Source organism: Saimiri boliviensis, chromosome 6 (genome assembly GCF_048565385.1).
Source record: "Saimiri boliviensis isolate mSaiBol1 chromosome 6, mSaiBol1.pri, whole genome shotgun sequence".
In the NCBI taxonomy this organism is placed as follows: domain Eukaryota; kingdom Metazoa; phylum Chordata; class Mammalia; order Primates; family Cebidae; genus Saimiri; species Saimiri boliviensis.
In genome coordinates, this window is record NC_133454.1 from 83,501,279 (window position 1) to 83,523,815 (window position 22,537).

Sequence of the window (22,537 nt, forward strand, 5' to 3'; positions counted from 1 at the left end):
AGCCTACAACAATCAGAACTTGGTCAAGGACTGCTGCTTCCCTATTTCTTGCCCCATTTCCAACTCGGGACCAACCAAGAAAAGCCAAATGTGCTCCCCAAACCAATCACATAAGATGCCCCACTTGTAGTGAGCCTGTCTCCAGCTTAACCATGTCAATGACTTCCAATTAGACCAGACTTGAAGCCCTCCCTTTAATTTTCTTCATAAAGTTGTCTGCCTTTGTGATTCCCACAAACAGATATTCATTCACTGACTTGGTTTCTGACTCCCTTGCCAAAGGACAAGCTCTTCATTTATTCCCATAAGGACAAGATCACTGGAGGAAAGAAGATTAAGAAATGGAGTTCAGAATATTGGCAAGATCAAATATAAGGATATTAAAGTAACTTAGGATTATAAAAGAGGAGAGTGGGAGGGAGGGATTTTGAGAGAAGACCTCCAAATATTGAAGAAGCAAGTGGGAGTCACCCAGGCTTCAGTGCACAATGGCAACAGTGACAGACAGCAAATGATGAAATAGTGACATGAGAGTCAAAGCTATGGCTTTTAAGGGAGGTGAAAGGAGAATGGCTGAGAAGCAACAATGAGAAATAAGACCTACCCCACTGCCGGCTCCAGTGACAGGAGGGATGTGAGAGAGAAAACAGCTGCCTCTTGAGAGGGCTTCAATGGAAGCAGTGTCCTTAAGGAAGAGTTAGGTTTTTATTAGATCCAGGACATGGAGGAAGCTTTTAGAGACGCTTCAAGGGCTCAGGGAATATTGCTTATTATGACCATGAATTCCAGATGGTAGAAGTTTTTATAAATTGAAGAGGGTTATGATATGGGCTTAAAGTGTACAGGACATTATGGGGATTAGATCTGAGGGACGGAGGATGAACTGAGAAACCAAGGCTTCTTGCAGTGAATGACCAAGATGGAGACAAAGGGGATACTCAATTCAGCCCTGGTGAATTGAGTATATTCCCAGGGTATTTAATTGGTGGACAAAGACAGCTGGGTATTGACAGGGAAGAGAGTGGTTGGAGCCTTGTCAAGGAAGATTCAGATCTCTGGTGGTCCCTTAAGACTCCTCCTGGAGATATGGAGACCTCTGGAGGATCAATTGAGCACATGGGGCTCTGCTTTGACTCCGAAGATGGAGATGTGGAGGGTGGAGAGGACAATCTTACTCCAGATGAAAATATTTCCAATGTCAGCATAGAAACTGCCCTTAAGGCTGCCTTAGCTGCCTCAAAATTCCTTCCAAGCCATTAACATGGTGTCTGATATATAGATACTTAAATATTTGTTGAATGAATATGTAAATGAAGGAATTCCTTTCACTAAACTGAATGCTTAACATTTGCAGTCTGATGTATCTGTATTAGAATGACATCTTGGGTGGACAACTGCCAGACTTCTATATAAGTAAAAGAATAACAAAGCAAAAGGTAGAGTCTGCCCTAAGGGCAAGACTCAAGTTGCAGACTCCACCCTGCAATAAAGACAATTCTTACAAATCCTAAAATTGTCATTTTCTGTGTATAATAATTTAAAGATCCTGACTACACAGAACACAAGACAAGCAATTATAGAAGAAGAAAGGAAGAAAAGTCGGAGGTAAAGAACCACTGTATTGGTGGTAGGCTGGTGGAGTGGACAAAAAGAATATTATGAATTTTCAACATCAATTTGAAATAAAAACCAGCACTGAGGAAAAAGGAGCAAGGGCAATAGATTTTTTCTTTGCTAAAAAATAAACTTTAGACAAACTACATTTAAAAGAGCTTATCTGAGAAAAGGACAATTTATGTATTGGGCAGCACTCAGAACCCAAAGAGATTTGAAGAGCTGCACCCTAGCTGCATGAGTAGCCAGCTTTTATAGGCTGAATGAGGCAGTAAGTAAAGAAGTTACTTGATTGGCTACAGCTAGGCATTTGCCTTTCTTGGTTATATTCTGGTGGAAAGTCCCTAATGGAAGGGGAAAAATTGTTATTTCACTTGTCTTTATGAGCTGCCCTGTGGAATCACCCAGCATTGCCTGGATTCTCTCTTTGCAGTGGTAGCCAGGACTCCCTGGAGGTGGGAGACAGCCCTAATGCCATCCAGAATGCCTCTTGGCTTCTGTTCTAGGTTTGCTCCAGGTGCATAGCCCTACAGCAGCTTCTAGAAGAAACCATATTCTGCTTCCTGGTTAAAGTGTAGGTCCCTGAAGGCCACACTCATAAAGTGACATATCAAAGGGATCTTAAAACATGTTTAGTCTAATTCTCCGCCCGATGCATGAGACCCTTCAGAAAATGGCATTTTGCTTCACAGTGATACATTTACTACCCCAAAGGCAGTCCATTTCATTTTGGTTCTTTTCAAGAATAGAATGTTCAGGCTCATTGAACTGGAATCCCCATAGCTTCTTTAGTAGCATTTCTGCCAAGATTCTGTAATCAGTTTAACAAGATCAGTGGCCACCAATTATGTGCCATAGGATATCTCTGGTGACCAGAATTTAGTCTCTCTTTTGGAAACAGCTGATTCAACCCTACTGCAGTCCTATTAATAAACTTTTTTCTACATGCATTATTTTAAAATGCCCTTCATTTACATTATTAATTAGTTCATTCTTTCCTCTAATACAATAAACATTAAGGAAATTATGGAGTGTCTACCATATGTCAGGCACAGCAGTTACATTGGTAAATGAACCAAAGAAGATCTCTTTCTAGGACTTCATTGGCCAGAGGAATATAGAGCCTAGGAAACAAGTTATAATTTCAAAGTGAATCAAATACTGTGCCATGGGATTTATTAGAGTACATTGGAAGTTCATGGCTGAGTCACCTAATTTTATGTGAATTATAATACCAGAAATCTAGTGGCTAGGTTTTTTAGGTACAAGCTAGATCTGAAAGTAAATTCCACTCACCTTGGATAAATTTGGGTGGATCCTGCATTTTCATTAGTCACTCATTTACAGACCATCCCCAGTGGTGCAGCATATGGGTAGGTTCCTCCCAAGTGAACAAACCCAGTTTTGGGCAGTCAGGGAGGGAATTAAAGGCTAGCAGGAGTAGAGGGGTGAGGAGGCTGGTCTTAAGCCCTGGGTACTCTTTATTGCTATCAAATGCCAGACTCACCAGTTTTTTCCCTAATGAGGAAACTCACTCTTATTTCTCAGAGTGACACAAGTTCCTTGACTTCTGCTGAGAAAACAGACTTTTTTTGTGTGTATTGATTAGTCAATAAAGGAACAAGTTCCGAAACTTTGAGCACAAATATTTCAAAAAATAAATATAGGGATTCATCAATTTCTTAACTATTTCGGAGCAGAAGTTGGGGGCTCAGATTCAATAAGCCTAGGTAAAGACAAAAACAATTAGGAGAAAGATGTTTTCTTAGGACATTGTTAGATATTTTAAGACAAAAGTGATTACTAAATGTATTTCCCAGATGTCAAATCACATAAGTTAAGAGCTTCATTTCCCTGACAGCATTCCTAGCTTCAGGCCATCTTCATAATTTTTACATTTTCTCTAACTTAATGAAATCTGCTCTGATTAAAAAAAAAATCCATATTATATTCCAAGTTAAGGTTGAGAGAAAAGAAGGGGTCTAATTGTTAGAAATTCTGTAAGAGCTGCTGCAGGAAGGGCCTGTGGCAAAGCATGTGGGCTGGGCTTTCATCTCAGCTCCTCATCTTCTTGCTTTGTGATTTCCAGCAAGTTACTGAACCTCTTAGCAAATGGGGGCAGAAGGGATCCCCATGTCATGGGGTTGGTGTGAGCACCAGCTAGTCAACCAGCCAGTCATTTGCTCAACAAATCCTTGAGTACCCACTCTGAGGTTCCAAAGGCACTGTCCTGGGCACTTGGGATGCAGCAGTGAAAAAGATAAGCACGGATCCCTGCTTTTGTGGAGCATGCATGGTGCAGGAGATGGCAGTAGACAGTAAGTGTAATTAATAAGTAAATTATACAAAAGATAGAAACGCTGTGGAAAAATGAAAATATTAATATGATAGGGTAAGAGGAACTTGAGAGGGCAGGATGAAGGGCAGGATGGAGCTATGCAGGTCTCAGTGTTAAATCATGCAGTGCAGGCCTGCCCATGTTGAGAATGTGAGATCTAAGCCAAGACCTGGAGAAGGTAAAAGAATGACCAGGTAGGAAGGATCCTGGCGTGTTTGAGGGTAAACAATGCAGTGCATCTAGAACAGAGTTAGGAGAGGATGTGGGAGTGGTGAGGGTCAGGTTTTCAGAGGATCATCTTTCTCCGTTAGTAAGCGAGGGAAACTAGCTAGGAGGCAGTAATAGAGGTGAGAGATGATGGTGACCCAGGAATGGTAGGAAGCTGTGAGAAGTGGAGGAATTTCAGACATATTCTGGAGGCAGAGCTAGCATGATTTCCCTTTGGATTGGATATGGAGGGTCAGCATGTTTGTGGAAAAGAATCAAGGTCTCAAATTGGCTATACTTAGTTTGAGATGTCTATACACGCTAAAGTAGAAATGTCAAGAGGCAATTGTATATATGACTCTGGAGTTTGAGAGATGTTCTAGGATAAAGGTATAAATTTAGGAGTCAACGGAGACACTAAAATACATAGCAAGTTAATTTATTGAGGTAGTCATTTCTATTTTATTATCATTGTACTTTCCCTCTACTTCTCCACCCCCAAGACAAAAAAGAAGCCAGGTCTTTTTTTCCTTTTGCCTCAGGGGGAGTTGGCAATGGAACGTATCCATCACTTGATGGCAGATCCTTTTTATTGCTTTTGTCTTCTAAAGCCTCAGCTTTCTGGAAAGGACTCCCGGAAGTGTGTGTAATATTCAGGTGGTTTGCCTTAAACTCAACCTCCTTGTCGTAGTGCAGGTAACCCAGGGCTTTCTCAGTCAGTATATAACCTTCCCCTAACCTCAGAGATTGAGTCAAGCATGGCTCAATTCGTCAGAAGCTCAAGATATTTGCTGGGGATTCTGAGATATCTGTGCATTCTCACCTCATGGACAGTGTCGTGTATGTTTGTTGGACCTGAAATTAATACAACCATTTCACCCCAATGAGGGAAGTATGCTTGAAATCTAAGCCGATACGAAATGGGGCATAACAAAAATGATAGCAGAAATGGGGCTTATTCATGATCTATTGCTAAGTATATATTATCCCAACACTAAGTGATTTAAAACAGACAGGTCTTATTTCCCAGAGTCTCTTTGGATGAGGAATTTGGGTGTGGTTTACTTGGGTAGTTCTGACTCAAGTTTTCTCAGAGGTTCAGACCAGATATTAGATGGGGCTGCAGTTATCTGGAAGGCTTGCCTACGGCTGGAGGGTCTTGTGTGAAGGTAGCACATTCAGAGACAGCAGGTCTGTGATGGCTATGGGGGAGGCCTGGAGTCTTCTCCGTAGGGCTGCCTTAGTCCTTGCGACAAGGCATGGTAACTGGCATCCCCCAGAGTAAATGATCTGAAAGAGAGAAAGAAAGAAATTTCAATGCCTTTTATGATCTAGTCTCCAAAGTCACATGCTATAACTTCTTCACATTCTAGTCATTAGAAGCAAGCCACTAAGTCCCTCCCATAATCAAGGGGAGAGAGGAGGGAATTCGGCTTTGCTTTATTACTCAAGGGGTTAGAGTTCTTATATAACCATGTCCAGAGTCTTTTCTGCCAGTAGGCGAGCCAGTAACTTTCTTTTATTTCTAAAGCCAATTCAAGTTTTGTTTGTTTGTTTGTTTTACTACTTGTAGTGGAAAGCATCCTAATTGATACAGACAGGTATAAGTTGAAGTAGCTAATCTGAGAGGGGAAAAAAGTCCCTAAAGCTGGGAAGGTGATGATTTCTTGAAAAGTGATAAGCTCTGAAAGAGTAAAGAAGAAATGACAAATCCTAAGGAGACTGGACCTTTTACACAGGGGCCCCCAGCCTTCCCAAAGATCTGTGGTCCAACCCTGGCACTGTATTAACCAAGCCTTTTATTTTTTATGTTCTGATGCTCTGATATCTGGGGCCTTGCTGACTCTGGAGGGACCACACCTCCCATGCTTAGTCAATTTCTAGAGATGATAAACACCTTATTCATGAGAGAATTTTTCAAATATAAGCCAACCAATCCAGAGCCCACCACCCCAACACTTTGAGTCTTATTATTCAAAAAAGTTGTGCAGAGATTTTTATAAGTTCTAATCATGATTTCACTTCATTGGTTATTTGTATTTTATCTTTCTGGCAACTACTGATTTCTCTAAAACCTAAGTTTATACCATGCCTATCTACTAGATATATCTAGTAGGCGAAAGGCTTTCATTTATTATTTCATTTATTTCATTCAGCACTTCCTTTGTTGGCCTTTGCACTCTGGGCCAGTCTTCCTCCTCCTTCCCTAATCACCCCAGGGCAGGTACCAAACAACTAGGGACGGCCTCTATGCTCCAGAGCCCACAATATTCAAATTAGCCAATCCGAGTATGCTTATTCTGCCTTGCCCATTGCTCCTTGCAGAAATCACAACAGAGTCTCTTGCCCAGAATTTCCCCTTCTCCCTTGGGCTCCCTACCATCCTCAGTGCACCCCAGGTGACCCTGAGGCATGATGTGTCCCTCCTCTTAGAAACAGTATGTCATAAATTGTATTTTCAATGGTAATCATCTCCTTAACTGTAGGCCTTCTTATACCTCAAATTTCCTATTAATAAACTATATTTTAAGACAAGCACACAATCCATGGAACTTCTCACTTTCCAGGGACCATGCAGATAACCACAAATGGCCTATCAGCTGTGACCAGTATTGTTCCTTCCTGAACGTTCTAAACTGTGTAAGACCTTAGAGTAGGGGGGAGAGAGGCTGGCTAGTGGAGAAAGAGTCAGATTCAGTATAAATTTAAGAAAAAAATAACATGATGCTTCTTTTTCTGAGTGTGGTGATTACAAGCTACTATCTACATGTAAGTTTTGGGTTTTGAAGAATCTTTGATAATCCAAATAAGCAGTTATTACTGTTCACTTGCTGCTTTAAATTTTTGAAGTAATTTGCAAAGATTTATTTTTAAACATCTCTAGCCCCTACCATCTCCCTCTTTGACCTCATGACACATTCAAACACTGGGATGTGTGAAAGCATTTGCTGGCAATTTCTTTTACACAGATGGTACATGCTTCACCTCATCTACAAAATTTGCCAAGCGCATAGAGTCTTACTACTTAAAAAAAAATCACACCACTATTTTTGTAAATTTAATCATGAATTCACTTCATTGGTTATTTCAGTTTCACCTTTCTGGCAACCTACTGATTTCTCTAAAATCTGAATTTATAACACATCTGTCTAATAGGTGAAAAGTTTTCATTTACTCTTTTTGTTTTGTTTTGGTTTTTTGAGATGACATCTCACTCTGTCAGCAGGCTGGAGTGGAGTGGCGCAATCTCTGCTCACTGCAACCTCCACCTCCCAGGTTCAAGTGATTCTCCTGCCTCAGCCTCCGGAGTAGCTGGGACTACAGGTGCCCAGCTAATTTTTGTATTTTTAGTAGAGATGGGATGTCACCATATTGGCCAGGATGGTCTCCATCTCTTGACCTGGTGATCTGTTCACCTTGGCCTCCCAAAGTGCTGGGATTACAGGCCTGAGCCACTGCCCCCAGCCCATTTACTCTTTTAATCTATTGCTTTCTTTGTGGGTAGGTAGGAGATCCTCCTTCATAGAAGCATCTTACAGTAATCTTTGGCTAAGACTGATATTCCCAGAAAAGCGCTCTCCTTTGCAGTTATTCTTAGACCTTCTTTATAGTGTTTTTCCCAGCCTCTTTGCTATCTGGGTCTCTATCTTCAAACTGCCCCATCATCCACAATAAATGATTATACATATTTTATCTCAGATGAGATAAACAGTGATTTATATGAAGAGAGTTCCCTCATTCACCTTCAGTTCCAAATTCTCTTTATCTCTGTGTTTAATTCTTTCATTTTTCTTTAAGTTTCAGAGGAAGAGGTTGTGGGAAGGTACTCTTCTTTTAAACTAAGCTGTTCCTTTTGTCCCCTTGAGGGAAAAGGATTCCTATATTCGTCACCATGCATGCATTCATCCATCCTGCCGGTCATTCTCCCAACAACTAATTAGGAAGCACCTCCTATTTTGGGGAATCAGAGATGTTAAAACACTGCCCTTGCTTTTAAAAACTTTGGAATAAGGCTAACAAATGAATAAACCAATCATTGTAAAAGCATGTACAAAAGCACCTAAATAGCACAGAGAGGTGATAACTTACTATGGCATAGGGTGGTGCTTCAGTTGTCTGTTGCTATGTAACAAGCCACCCCAATTCTTCATGGCTTAAAACAACAATAATTCATTATTTCTTAGGATTCCATAACCTGAGCTTGGCATAGCCAGGAGACTCTAATACTTTATGTGTTGCCTGCTGAGGCAGAAAGTTCAAGATAGCACCTTTAGTTGTACAGCTGTTGATTTTTCTGGGATGACTGGAAGAGCTGGATGCTTGCTAGGGAGCTCTCACCCTTCATGTAGCATCTACACCTGGTTTGCTTGGCCTTCCTCATAGTACTGCTGTCTTGGGGTTGTCAGACTCCTTCTGGCAGATGACTTCTAAGAGCTGCTAGTTCTCCTAAGGACTGGGCTTGGAAATCCCAGAGTATTACTTTAACTACATTCTATTGTCAAAGCAGGTCATAAGTCCAGACTAGATTCAGGAGAGGAGACATAGATTTCACTTCTTGATGAGTGGAGTTTCATGGGTATATGTGGAGGGAATTCATGGAAGACATCTTTGGAGACTACCACAGGAAGAAAGTGTAGGGAAAACATCATCAAGAAGTGACTGAATTGACTAAGGAAAATCTGTCCAAGAATGAACTCTCTCTAACGTACTGAATGTTTCTTTTTCCCCGACATTCATATGTTGAAATCCTAACCTGCTCTGTGATAGTATTAGGGTGTGGGGCCTTTGGGAGGTAATTGGGGTTGTGAGGGTGCAGCCATTATGCATGGGATTAATGCCTCTATTAAAAGAACCCTAGAAAGCTCTCTCACCCCTTTCCCATATGTGAAGACACAGAAGAAGTTAGCATTCAGCAACCCAGAAGAACCTCACCACAACCTGACCACACTGGCCTCTCCATTCCCCAGAACTGTGAGAAATAACTATAAGCCACCTAGTCTATGGTACTTTGTTATAGCAGCCCAAACTCAAACACTCACTTAATCTTTTGGTTATGAATAAGGACTTTCCTTCCCCAACACCCTTTTACCATTCCCCTTCCCAGCTGCCCAGAGAACCAAGCATGGCTCACTTCTGGCATACAGATAGGATATGGAGAGTAGCTGTTTGAGATGTGATCGAGAGTCTGTTGTCCACACTATGATCTCTTTTGGTGAGCCTGATCCACAATTGGCCACTCCACATTCCTGGAATTTGTTTCCCTGTGTGACACACCCCAGTCAATGATAGGCATTTCAGTAACCTGGAGAAGAGTCTGGTTTTCCCATCCTGCCAGATCCCTGCACTTTTCCAGAGCACTTACAGCTCTGCCTGAGTGACACTCTGCCTGGGAGCTGCTTGCCTTCATTATCACTATCTGAAACAGTCCTTCCTAAGTCAGAGAGTAAAGTATCTGAGAACACATTGTGGCTCCAGAATCCAGATGCCACCTTATCTAGTCTAAAGACAAATGGAATAGCACTGTTGCCCTTTTTGAAACAGAGGTTAACTCAGAAATCAGCATAGGCTATCAATCCCACAGGACTCCTTCCTCTCAGGCACCTCAGCTGGACAGGACATGGCTGTTGTTCTTAGAGTAGGTTGTTAATAGAAGGGACAGGACCAAGGAGACTCTCTATATCTAGGGAGTCCAGATGCTTTGTTTTTCCCCCTGCAAATGTATTTTGAGCACTAAAGCTTTCTGAACATTTTTGATATCAAGGCAAGGAGAATGGAAAGAAAGAATTACCACAATTTTTTAAACTTTTATTTTAGGTTCAGGGGTACATATGCTAGTTTGTTACACAGGTGAATTTGTGTCATGGGGTTTGCTGTACACATTATTTTATCACCCAGGTACTAAGCCTAGTACCCAGTAGTTTTTATTTTATTTATTTGTTTTTGCTGCTCTGCCTCCTCCCACCCTCCACCCTCAAGTAGGCCCAAATGTCTGTTGTTCTCTTCTTTGTGTTCATGAATTCTCATCATTTAGCTCCCACTTATAAGTGAGAACATGCAGTATTGGGTTTTCTTTTCCTGTGTTAGTTTGCTAAGGATAATGACCTCCAGCTCCATCCGTGTTCCTGCAAAGGACGTGACCTCATTCTTTTTCATGGCTGCCTCATATTCTATGATGTAGATGTGCTACATTTTCTTTAACCAGTCTACCATTGTTAGGCATTTAGGTTGATTCCATGTCTTTGCTATTTTGAATAGTGCTGCAATGAATAAGGAATCACCACAAATAAAAGGTCAGAATTCCTATCACATTCATTTTACAAAGTACAGGAAGATGAAGACACTGGCTCATGTTTCATAGCCAACAGTAACAGAGATCTGAATGCAGGACTGCTTGCCCTAGGTAGCTCCCCTTCGCTGGTTAGATCCTGCCAGTCGGATGACATGTCAGGAGCTCTGGGCCTTTCCACTGCTCTGCCCCAGGGTGCTTTCTCAGGCCTGGCCAGCCCCTGCGCTCTCCTTTTCCTTTTCCTGACTTACCCACTTTTCTTTCCTATGAAGATTCCATCACCCCCGCCCCCCCCCCCCCCGCCCCAGCCCTTGTCTTCTGCCCGTTAGTCTTGGATGCATTATGGGCCACAGTTTCCCCAATTCCTTCTTCCTCCTGGCTTTCAAACAAGAACTCACATGTTTTGTGTTTTAAGGATTTCACTGCAGATGTCTATAGGGACACAGTGGGAGGGGGAGAGGACAGAAACAAGAGCCCTGTAGGCCTTTATCATCCTGATCTCAGGTCTAGATTCTTTGGCCACCTCATAGATAGCTGAGGAAAGCCCTGGTAACCATCAAACATCCATTTTTATTTCAGAAAGTGGAGCTACTATGTCTGCCCTCTGTCTCCACTATCCCCTGCTTAGGGATGAATATGAGTCTGCTTCTCCTCCTGAGAAAGTCTGCTCGCTGCCCAAAGATTCCAGCTGCACAAAGCTGTTGTGATTTCTGGCCTCACCTGGGCAGTTTGCCTCTCTGGAGTCTTCCAGATTGGGAATCGCCGAATTTTCTGGCTTCTGCCATTCCCACCTTGTCCCCTGGGGGCACTGTCTCACGACTTGGCTCCAATCCTTTCAGACCACCAGGACCTTGGCTAAGGGAATGGGCAGCTGCCCTGGCTGATTAGGTTATTGGTCTCAGAAGGCATCATAGGACACTGCAGCTTGACATAGGTCCCATCAGCTGGGGCACTTACCAACAGACACACATCTCAAAATTTAAAATATTCAATTTCTTACCGCCTAAGAAAAATTCCATAAGGGAATTTGAGTAATGATCCAAGAGGGGAACTGCTGTAGATTTATTTTTTCTTTTTCTTTCTATTTTTTTTTCCCTGAGTGGAGAGCTGATACAATTAGGTTAGAATAGAATAGGTCATTGTCTCACCAGGTGACTCTTAGGGGAAAGCAGAGATGGTGTAGCTTGAAAATCATCCGGTATCAGACACAGCCACAGAGTAGGAGGGAGAGTCAGCATTCTTGGCAGGCTATGAAAGCCAGTTATTCATTACCACCAAGACTTGACAGTACACTGAACACCCAACATTATATTTATGCTACATAAAATAATGTGATACAATTTTTATGACCCAATTTAAACCAGTAGAGGGTATCGGTTTAATAAAGACAAGGGCAATAGAATTATCTATAGATCTACATAACAAAAGGCTAATAAAAAGGGAACTGCACTAATTTGACGGGAAATAGATTGCATTGTCATAAAATTTGTAAAATGGAGAGAAAGTGCCTCACTCTGAATTTGTGTGAGTTAAGTTGACAGGTGCTGAGACCTGCAAAAGGAAAAAAGCAAGAACCACACACTGTGTTTTCTGAATTCCCAATCCAAGCACAAGCTTCCTTCCTTTATTTATCCCTCTGACAACAAAACAGACAATCTGCTGTGTAAAACTTAAACGTTCTAACAACTATGCAACAAACAAGCAAACTTTCCTCAGGTTGTATAAGATTTTTCAAAGTTGAATTTCAGTCCACATTGGCACTTTGCTTTACCTTCTAGATATACATGGCAACTGACTTGAAATGGCTAATATAAATATAGAAATATCAGCTCTAGCTGCTCCCTGGACTGGTGAGGGCAATGGGCTCAGAGCTGAGCCTGACTTCACCAAGGAAGGAAAATGTGCATGCTGTATGGTGGAGTTCAATTTTGTGCCACCCACCAAATGTTCATGGAGCTTCCCCTAAGGGTCTAACTCCACCTCAGAACGAGGCTTGGGAGGAATACAGAGAAGTCTGATCTTGTCTCTGTCCTTCACAATCTCACAGTCCTTAGGGAACGCAAATTACTTTGATATGTTGGCATTTCTTTTTGGGTTTGGGGTTGAAGGTATTTCCTAATGAGCTTTGTTCATTCTGCCTGTAGGATTTTCTCACCCATGCTCCTAGTACGAAGTTCATGGTGGTTTCAGCCCCTTAAATCTTTTTCCTCTGTTCATCAGTCAACTCCATTGAACTACTCACCTTCCCTTCCAGCTGGAGCCCAACCCTGGCTCTATGTAACCACTGGTTTCCATTACTCCTCCTCAGGGTACAGAGATGGACCTGGGTATAGCAAGTATCTAATGCTTGTCAGACTATTGTCAAACACTGGGTTGTTTGGTCTCTAGATGGTGTGATAGTTAATTTTATGTGTCAATTTGGCTAGGCCATAGTACCCAGATATTTGGTCAATATAACCAAGTATTGACCAACAAAAATATCTTCTGTGCAGGTATTTTTAGATCAGGTTAACATTATATCAGTAAACTTTGAATAAAACAGATTGTGGTCCATGATGCAGGTAGGCCTCATTCAGTGAGGTAAAAGCCTTCATAGAAAAGACTAGCCTCCCCGAGAAGAAGAGGGAATTCTTCCAGAAGACAGCTTTGGGACTCAAACTTCAGCTCTTCCCTATGTCTCCAGTCGCTGGCCTACCCTGCAGATTTTAAACTTGCCAAGCCTCCACAATTGCATGAGCCAATTCCTTAAAAAGAATCAATCTCTCTCTCTCTCTCTCTCTCTCTCTCTCTCTCTCTCTCTCTCTCTCTCTCGTTTGGTTTCTCTGGAAAACCAATCTAAGACAAGTGGCATTCATTCTCTGCTCCTCAAAACTCTAGGGCTTCTCTGAGGAGCTTCAGGGAGTCCTGCAGGGAGGAAGGAGAAAGACAAAGACAGGAGGGTGTGCAGGCTGGGTCAGGCCCTCTCTCTGCTGCAAAGTAGCTCCACTTCCATCTGTTTTATATATTAATATTACATAAACACTATTAAATTTATCTAATTCTCAGGAAAGGTGGAAGCTGAGAAGTGATCATTGAATTTGATCCCTAAGGAATCTCTAGTGGCCTTTGCTTGGTTTCAGAAGAATGCTGGGGGCAGAACCAGCTTAAATATGGTAAGGGAGGTGAGGAAGTAAAGGTGGTCAATATAAACTTTTTCTAGAATGGAAGTAAGAAAGTAGCTTGGGGAGTGGGGAGGGAATACAGTTTAGAAAGTGTTTCCTTTGAGAATTCATAAGTTTGAGGGCAGAGAGGAAGCTGCCCACAAGTTGAGGAGTCACTGAAAGTACGTGTGAGCAGCTGTGGCACAGCATCCCCAGGAAGTGGATAGGGAGGGAACCAAGAGCCCCACCTGGCTATGTGAACTCAGACAAGTTACTTGCCCTCCAGAACCTCCATGCATTCATTTGTAAACTGGGTATCACAGGACCCATTTCTTTGGTTTGTACGGAATAAATGAAATGCAGTGTGTAAAAGCAGATAATGTAGGGCCTGGTATACAAAAGGGCAGCCACTCCTTCCTTCTCTCCCAGCTTCCTGATAACCACTGTGCACTGTCTCCTGGCTTCCAGGTCTCTGTTTGCACCTGTGACTGTAGTCAGGAAGATGGGGGGGGGGGGTGTGGGAGGTGGGGTGGTGGGGGATGGTAAGCCAGGGCTGTCCCACGTAATAGCTGTTTGACTTTAGGCAGGATATCCAATCTGCCCAGCCATTAATACTGATATGTGAAGAATGGGATTGTATTTCTACTTTAGGGTTCTTTGTAAAGGTTAGATGAGGTAGTGTATGTAAAGCACCCACTGAACTGCCAACTTACAGAAGTTGCAGTCAAGGAAAAATTAGTTTAAGTGATTCAACAGAGGTCAAAGGCTTTATGAGCTGAAGTGAGTCAGGCAGCACCTGAATCAAAGCAGGATTGTAGTTTTATGAGACGAGTTCATGTCCTTGTGGTTTGGCTCAGGTAGCCGTTTCTTCACTAACCACAGTGAACTTGAGATTGGAACCGTGCCTCTTGTTCAGGATCATTGCTGCAACCCTAGAACAGTTCTTTCAAGAACATTTTTCTTTCTTTTTAACTTTGCAGTTTTTCTGCTAGTTAAGGTACAGAGGAGGAGAAAGTAACAAAAACAAAAAAGAAGCAAGACAGGGTTAAAGCAAAAATACCTGGAGGCCTCAATCGTGTCTGTTTTAATTATCTTACAACATGGAGTAAATGTGCTGAATGAATTAGCAAATGCGTACCTGGCCTAGACGCTATCTTAGTACACTTAACTGAGATGCAGAGTTATTCAAATAACTCTGGGTAAGAGCCCATGTTTGTTTTTTAAAACAAGACACTAAATATATATGTAATCTGGGTTTCCCCAATCTACCCTACAGTCATGCTTTCTTTAAATTCCCAACTAAGATGGTTTAAGATTCCCTCCCTGCTGATTGCAGAAATTCTGGCCTTTCATGGGCATTTTCTCCAGAAGCATTTTTGAGATTTCCCCAAGATTATTTTTGTTAGCCAGAAATGGATCCTGACTATTGTGTCATCTTAATCCAAAAGGCTGCCCTCTAACCTCTGGGTCATCATTTGCTGCCTTCTAACCTTTCTCCAAGTTCTCTCTTCTATGTGGGCACGGGCCCTTTTCTAAGATCAAGTTATAGATTTCAACAAAACTTAATGAAAGGTTTAGCGATAATAGCTTCAACATATAGAAAGTCAGTATTAAATGAGGACCCGGGCATCTCAACCTCCAGTATCATAAGACATGGCTCCTGACAGAGGCCAGTGCCCCGCCCTTGGCTTTCTGTTGCTGCCCATTGCAGGCCCATCTGGCTACCTTCCCACATAAATAAGAATTCCCACAGGCATCTCCCCGTCCAAATTCAGGCCTCCAACATCCTTTGAGGCCTACCAGGAGATGGGGTGGGAAAGCCTCTACCTGCCTCACCTCCATTTCCTCCCTGTCCTCATCACCACCCGTGCTCCTGCTCATGCCCCTCACTGGGATAGCTATTCCCCAGACAAACAGTGGCTTGCCTCCACCCTGTGTCCGCATTCAAACACAGCAGAAGAGGCCTTATCTTTGCCGAACCAAACTGCTGCCTTGAAGTGTTTCCCTCTCCCAGAGAAAAACTAAGTCTTGCTTCAATGATGATGTATTCATTTCCTACTGCTTCTGTAACAAATGGTCACAAATTTGGTGACAAACTTAGATAACAAAAACTTATCACTTAACAGTTCTAGAGGTCATAAGTCTTAAATGTGCCTCACTGGAGTAAAATTGAGGTGTTCCTTTTGGAGGCTGGAAGAGGAAATTTGTTTCCTTGCCTTTTGCAGCTTCTAAAGGCCTCCTGCATTCCTTGGCCTTTTTGTGTCTTCAAAACCAGCAGCATCCAGTTGAGACTCTCTCACTTCTGACTCTGACTTTCCAGCCTCCCTCTTTCCCTTGGGAAGCCTCTTGTGATGATATTGGATCCACCTGGAAAATTCAGGAGGCTCTCCCAATCTCAAGATTTTAAGAACATCTGCAGAGTTGCTTTTGCCATGTAAGGTGGCATACTCACAGGTTTGGAGAATTGGAACTTGGGCCTCTTGTATTTGTGGGGGAAATTATTCTGCCTACCACAGATGAGTTCTCTTTCACTACTTGAGAAATAGGAAAAACATTTTGAACTTTAAAATAACTTTAAAAGAGGAGTTTGGGCTGGGTGCAATGGCACACGCCTGTAATCTCAGCAGTGTGGGAGGCTGAGGCAGGCGGATCACCTAAGGTCAAGAGTTCGAGACTAGCCTGGCCAACGTGGTGAAACCCTCTCTCTGCTAAAAAATACAAAAATTACTCAGGCATGGTGGCAGGCACCTGTAATCCTAGTTACTTGGGAGGCTGAGGCAGGGAAAATTGCTTGGACCCAGGAGGTGGAGTTTGCAGTGAGCTGAGATCACACCACTGCATGCCAGCTTGGGTGACAGAGAGAGATTCAGTCTCAAAAGAAAAAAAAGAGAGTGGTTTGTTTTGAACACATGTATAAATAATTTGTAATAAGATAGAGACATTTTTGTTGCTGTAATTCTTCATGGAAATAACTCTATATTTCTTTGGAAGAAATAAGGCAATATGGGATGTGAGGGAACAAGACGAGCGGAATGGGGTGGTAGGGAAGTGGGTCCCTTATGACATTTTAACATAACAAAAGATGGTCAGTACAGTGTGTTCTGCAGATAGTGAAGCCTGTTAACGGGAGGACCCTTTGTTTACAGAAGAGGGTAATAGAGTATATACGTAAACTTGAGAGTGGGAACAGGGGTTGAGTTACTTAACAGGGGAGATAGAAAATTGAGAGTCTCAAAGGAAAGTTGAAGATGAAAGGATAGAGGAACTAAGTACTGCTAGGACAGGAATAGGGAAATAAATAAAACAGTCAAACTATACCAGACAAAAGATTAAACTTATGGCCGGAATGAGCAATGGAATGTGAGATGTGGGGACACCCTCATTCATTTTTGGTGTCTTTATTCAAGTCCACCTTGCTCACTAATGTCATAGGGGAGAATGAGGCAGGAGGAGATTTAAAAAAAATGCAGAGTTCTATCTCAGGGGCGATGCATGGTACAGGAAGTGGTACCCGTGAGTTCAGGGCAAGAGACAAACTGCATTTGGGTTGCAATTGACATGGGAATTAACTGTGGTTCCTCCCATTATACGTAGCACCAAACTCCTTCTGTGGTCTACATGAGTGGTCTTGCATCATCTAGCTACTGCCAGCTTTCTGGCACCCCTCTAAGCACTCTTTCCCCTTACTACATCCAACCACTGTCTCCTCTAAAGTCCTTGAAGGGCCCAAGATGGTCCTAATTTTCACTTGTTTATTTATTTTTACATCCATCTCTACAACTAATCTGTAAATTCGACAAACTCATGTATACTTTTTTTATTGCAACATAGTCAGCTCCTAACCTGGAACCTGGAACACAGAAGTGCATGTGCTTTGTTGAATGAATGAATGAATGAATGATCATCTCTGGCTTATTCTCCTTCATTTCATTTTTTCAGCTTATCTCTAAGTCCCAGTTGGTTCTTCCTCGCTCATTTCAGATGCCTCTTGTCCATATCAGTTGCTTCTGCCTAAAATGGGTGCAGAAAATAATGAAACGGATTCAACCATGGTGAACAGACAGGCACACAAGGTAGAGCAGGCCATGGTGATAAGCCCCAAATCAAGTGAGAGGAAGCACAAGGAACCAGCTTGGATGATGGGGTCCAGTGCCTGGAGCTCATCATGGTGCAGGCAGGCAGTGTGACCATCTTGTGCTGCTGTACAAGAGGGAACCAGAGGGTTTTCTGATAGGTGTTGGGATCAATGAGATATTGGAAGGAAGGCAGATATTTGGGGGACTCAAAGTTTGAGACTGAAATCAGAGCATGAGTATCTGTATGTGAATATATGTGTGCTCACACTTGCCTACATAAGGTAAAAGAATAGGACAAAATGGAGAGAGGGTAGTGATCACTGAAATTGCCTATCGGCCTTGGTATTAGAAGTCATCTTCTGAGTGACTAGATCTTCCAAGAACAAGATGGGTCCCTCGGCTTCCAGATAGGCTCCAATTGGTTTCAACTATGGAACAGGTGTGTTTACTGTGAAGGAGAAAGCCAAATTCATCCTACATCAAAGTTTGACACCTTCTCCATTCTGGACTATCGAAACAAATTTTAGTTTCTTCCAGCTCTCATCCCACTGACACAATGTATCTAGATTCACTTGCTAAAGCACCTATCCAACCCTATCACTTTTGCTGAACTTTCCATGATACCCCATTGCCAGCAAAAATAGAAATTTCTTACCCTTGCATTCAAAGCCCAAATAATCCCCACGCTTTCTTGCCAGTTTAACCAGATCTGTTCCCATAAAGCATGTTGTCCTTTCCTGTCTTCATGCCTTTGATTTGGCTGTTTTGTTTTTACTCTTGAAGACCATCCCCATTTTTATGACTGGGAAAATCAGCTTAGGGTTGTAGGGAAAGACACATCTGGGCTTCAACTTCAGTTTTATCTTTATTAGTTGTGGTTTGGGGGCATGCTCCCTAACCTCCCAGAGCCTTGCTTTATTCATCAGTTAACTGGGAATGACAATATCTGTCTGGTAGGGTTGCTGGAAGGATTAATTGTAATGTCACATGCTAATGCCTGGCACATAGTTGGTACTCAAAACTATTGGTGTCCCATTCTTCAAACTTAGCTGACATCTCCTTCAGGTACCCCTCAACCACATATGATCTTGGCTCCCTTCAACACCCACATATACTTGTTAGTACCTCTTTCTAATGGCATTTGCATTTTCTGCATTTTATTAAGAGTGTCATTTCTCTTGTTCTATCTCCAGCTTTAGATCTTAAGCTTTTGAAGGCAAAACCTAAATTGTCTTTATGTTAGCATCCTCCACAGAAGGTGCTACAGAACTAGCACAGTGACTTGCAGCTGTGCTCAAAGAATTTAATAAGCATTTGTTGAATGTAATTGAAATGTCTGAAACAACCTGATCCCATTGTCATTCTGAGAAATATCAGTCTTAAGAGCCACAACCATCCCAGGCTATCATGCATTATTCATGAGAGAGTCACCCTTACTTCTCTCGTTTCCTAGTCTACCATTAGAGGAGGCGACAGGTCAGTGGTGTGGGCTGGACACATTAACATTTCAGAAGATCTGATCTCTCTCCCCATTAGCTCGCCCCCATCCCGGTGAGGTTAGCTTGGCATTGCCAATCACAGAACCAGAGTCCTTGTAGTTCTCTCTCATAGAGACTCTAATGGGGATATTAGTCTTTTAATACAATGTCAGCTTCAAATATATTATTTTTTCATATTTTTAGTTCTTTAAAAAAAAGTAAAACTCTAACACTAAGTCCCAGAGGAGAGAAATTATTTAGTGGAAGAAGACATACCTTTGGCATTAAAAAAAAGTTTGGGGAAAGAAGGTATGGAAAATCTGGATATGATAGTAGTTGGATCCTCCAAGTGATGGCACATACAGAGCCTTCCTTTATTTTCATATCCTAACTTGATAAAAGGTTTGAGGTTTTATGCTCTCGTAGAGTGGGTGGGCCTCTGATATTTGTGTGGCTGATTTCATGTACTTTGACAATTGCATCCCAATTCTGACCATTGAAAAACCATCTCCCACCTGTCAGCACACTGGGATGTTGATGTTGTGTTGGTGTCTTCTGGGAGCATCCTGAAGCTACACTTAGAGAACCAAGGATTTTCAGTCCTTTTAGAATTTAAGCATACTTATTTTGAATCGATTCACTCACAAAATTACATGTTTCTGGAAGGACTGAAAACTCAACTGGAGATCATTTCAAGCTGAGCTATAGGAAAACCGAGTCTCTTTGCTCACACACATTATTTTTGCTACATGTCTAGCAGACTCTTGCCGATCAAGGCACCTTACCTTTGCAGATGCTGCTCCTTCTCTTTGGGATGTTTCCCATCCCATGTCCTTATGGGGAATAAGATCATCTTTAGCTAAGATCAAATGTCATCTTCCCCAATCCCAGGCAGAGTGACTTGCTTCCTCTTTTCATTCCCACACAATTGTATACACCTCTCTCTGGTACTGCTTTTTATATTGCTGCAATTATTCGTTTAAATGCCTGTCACCTTTTGTAAATTGTGAATCCTTTAGTGACAAGGATGATTTTCTTTCCTAAGACCATTTTCCTCCTTCTCTCTGTATCCCATAACCTACATGAAAATTAAAACTCGAAGGCCAGTCTCAAGGAATTGACAGTTATGAATACAAACAGAACAGTTTAAAATTCTCCTCTACAATGATTAGAATCATAGAAAATTGTAAAACAAGTAAAATGGGTACTATAGAAGATTATAGTGGTGAAACACAAGACACATGCAATCAAAATATACATAATACTTAAAAACAAGGTGTGTATGATGAGATGGCAGGAATGCTTCCTGCCCCCACCATAGCCTGCTGGACTTACTGTAAATATGAAACAAGCTTCTATAGTGTTAAATCACTTCTTATCCTTCTACTCATGTATTACTTATTCTCTGTTCTCTTAGCAACCATTCTTTTCCCCACTTAGGTTATTTTTATTTATCTTCAAAATAGGTAGTTGAAATAGTAGTTACATTTCATGCAGAAGAGTTCATTTCACTGCTCATTATTTATGTATTTCTGTAGCCAAAATTTCTCCTTTTAACACTCTTTGTCATTCTAGATAATGCCCTTCAACCACTTTAGCAAAGTAACTACTTGGGTTGTAAAGTTTCTGAAGAATTTCATATCTCATTACCTTCATGAAAAAAGTAGTAGCTTGAATGGATGCAGCCATCTCCTATCACTCCTTTTCTTTAAAATTTTTGAAAATAAAATTCATTGTCTTCTGACACTATAAGTTACAGTAGAGAAAGGTGAAACTATTTGATGTGGGCCAATAGAATTTTTTTCAAGATAATATGTCTTGAAGAGATGAATGATCAATGCATAACTAGAGGGGTGGGAGACAGATCTATAAAATGTGCATGTCCCCCAACCCTATTCACCCTCTTCCTGCTTCCCACCACAGGTAACAATTATTACACTGCATAGCTAGTAGATAGAACCATTGGAAGAAGTTTCTTATGCATCAACAAGTAAACATTAATATGTATTACTATTTCCCCTCCTTATAAAACAGGAGGGGAAAAAATGAAGATAATTATTTTAATTTGGTTAGAATGAAAGCAGAATACAGAAGACATAAAAAGAAGTAGATTAGCTCTCTGATTAAGTTAATGATTAATGAAAAAGCACAAAGGAAGAAAGAAAATCCAAAAAGATCCTACCTCCTTATCTATCATAAAAGGAACTCTAGGTTATGCTAGAATAGACAAATATAAATTGATGGTTATAGGATATGGGCTATTTATGCAAATTCTGAAGTTAATGATGAATAATGTGAAAACTGAGTATTTACCTTTTAAATCATACTAGAATAAAAAAGGAAACTGATGTTGCTCATACATCAAAAAGCCATAATAGAAAATGGGCCTCAAGGAAAAATAACATTTAAAAGCATAAACTAGGATGACACATCAAGTATTGCAATGATCATCATGCTATCAACATTGAAATAGTGGTTTGATAAATTAAAGTTTATTGGCCCTGTGGAAGGTGATGAAGATAAAGGAAATAATCTTTTTAAGGACTGGGTTATGAGAAAAAGCATTTAAGATGTGAAGGTAAGTGAAAAGGTGATACATTCCTTGGGATTGTAGCTATAAAACACATCTACGGACAGGTGACGGGTCATGTGGCAGGGTGGGGTGGTGAGATTACAGGATTTATTTTTGTTACTATTTTTCTTAATTAAAATGTTCTGAAGTTTTGTTTTTGTCCTGCCTTTCTTTCATTACACTAAAAATGATAGTGTCAATGATCATAGTCAATGAAATCATCCTAAAATATGTTTTTGGAGGTTTAAAAATCTCTTCCAAGTGCCCCCCCATTCCAGTCCTCCTGAGATTATTAACATGGACAGCCTGCTGTGCTGCTTTTCACAATTTCCTTTATGCTCAAACACACACATATATTTAGGACTTTTTTGGCTGGTGTTGGTGTGTTTGTTTTCATAGAAATGGAATTATACTATAATGGTAACTCTACTTTTCTCATATTACAATACACCACGGGTAATAAAGATAGCTCTATTTCCATATCTTCACAGTTGTATGATAGTTTATAATATGGAGCCATCACAACTGAGTCAAGATCATTCCTTCTTGCTGGACATTGAGGTTCTTTTCAGGTTTTTGGTTTTATAAACAGTGATACTATAAATATCCCAATACATATATCCTTATATATAAGAGCTTTTATTTCTATTAGATTTCCCAAGGTGGGATTTCCAGACATTTGTCTGTAATGCCTACTAAAAAAGAACTTGGGTGAAAAAGTGAGTTTTTTATAAATCCATGTGTATCTACTTTTGCCCTAAGTTTTCTGAGATTATTTTTTATAGGATCAAAGATCAAAGTTTGAAGTTGACTTCTAAGCCCCATC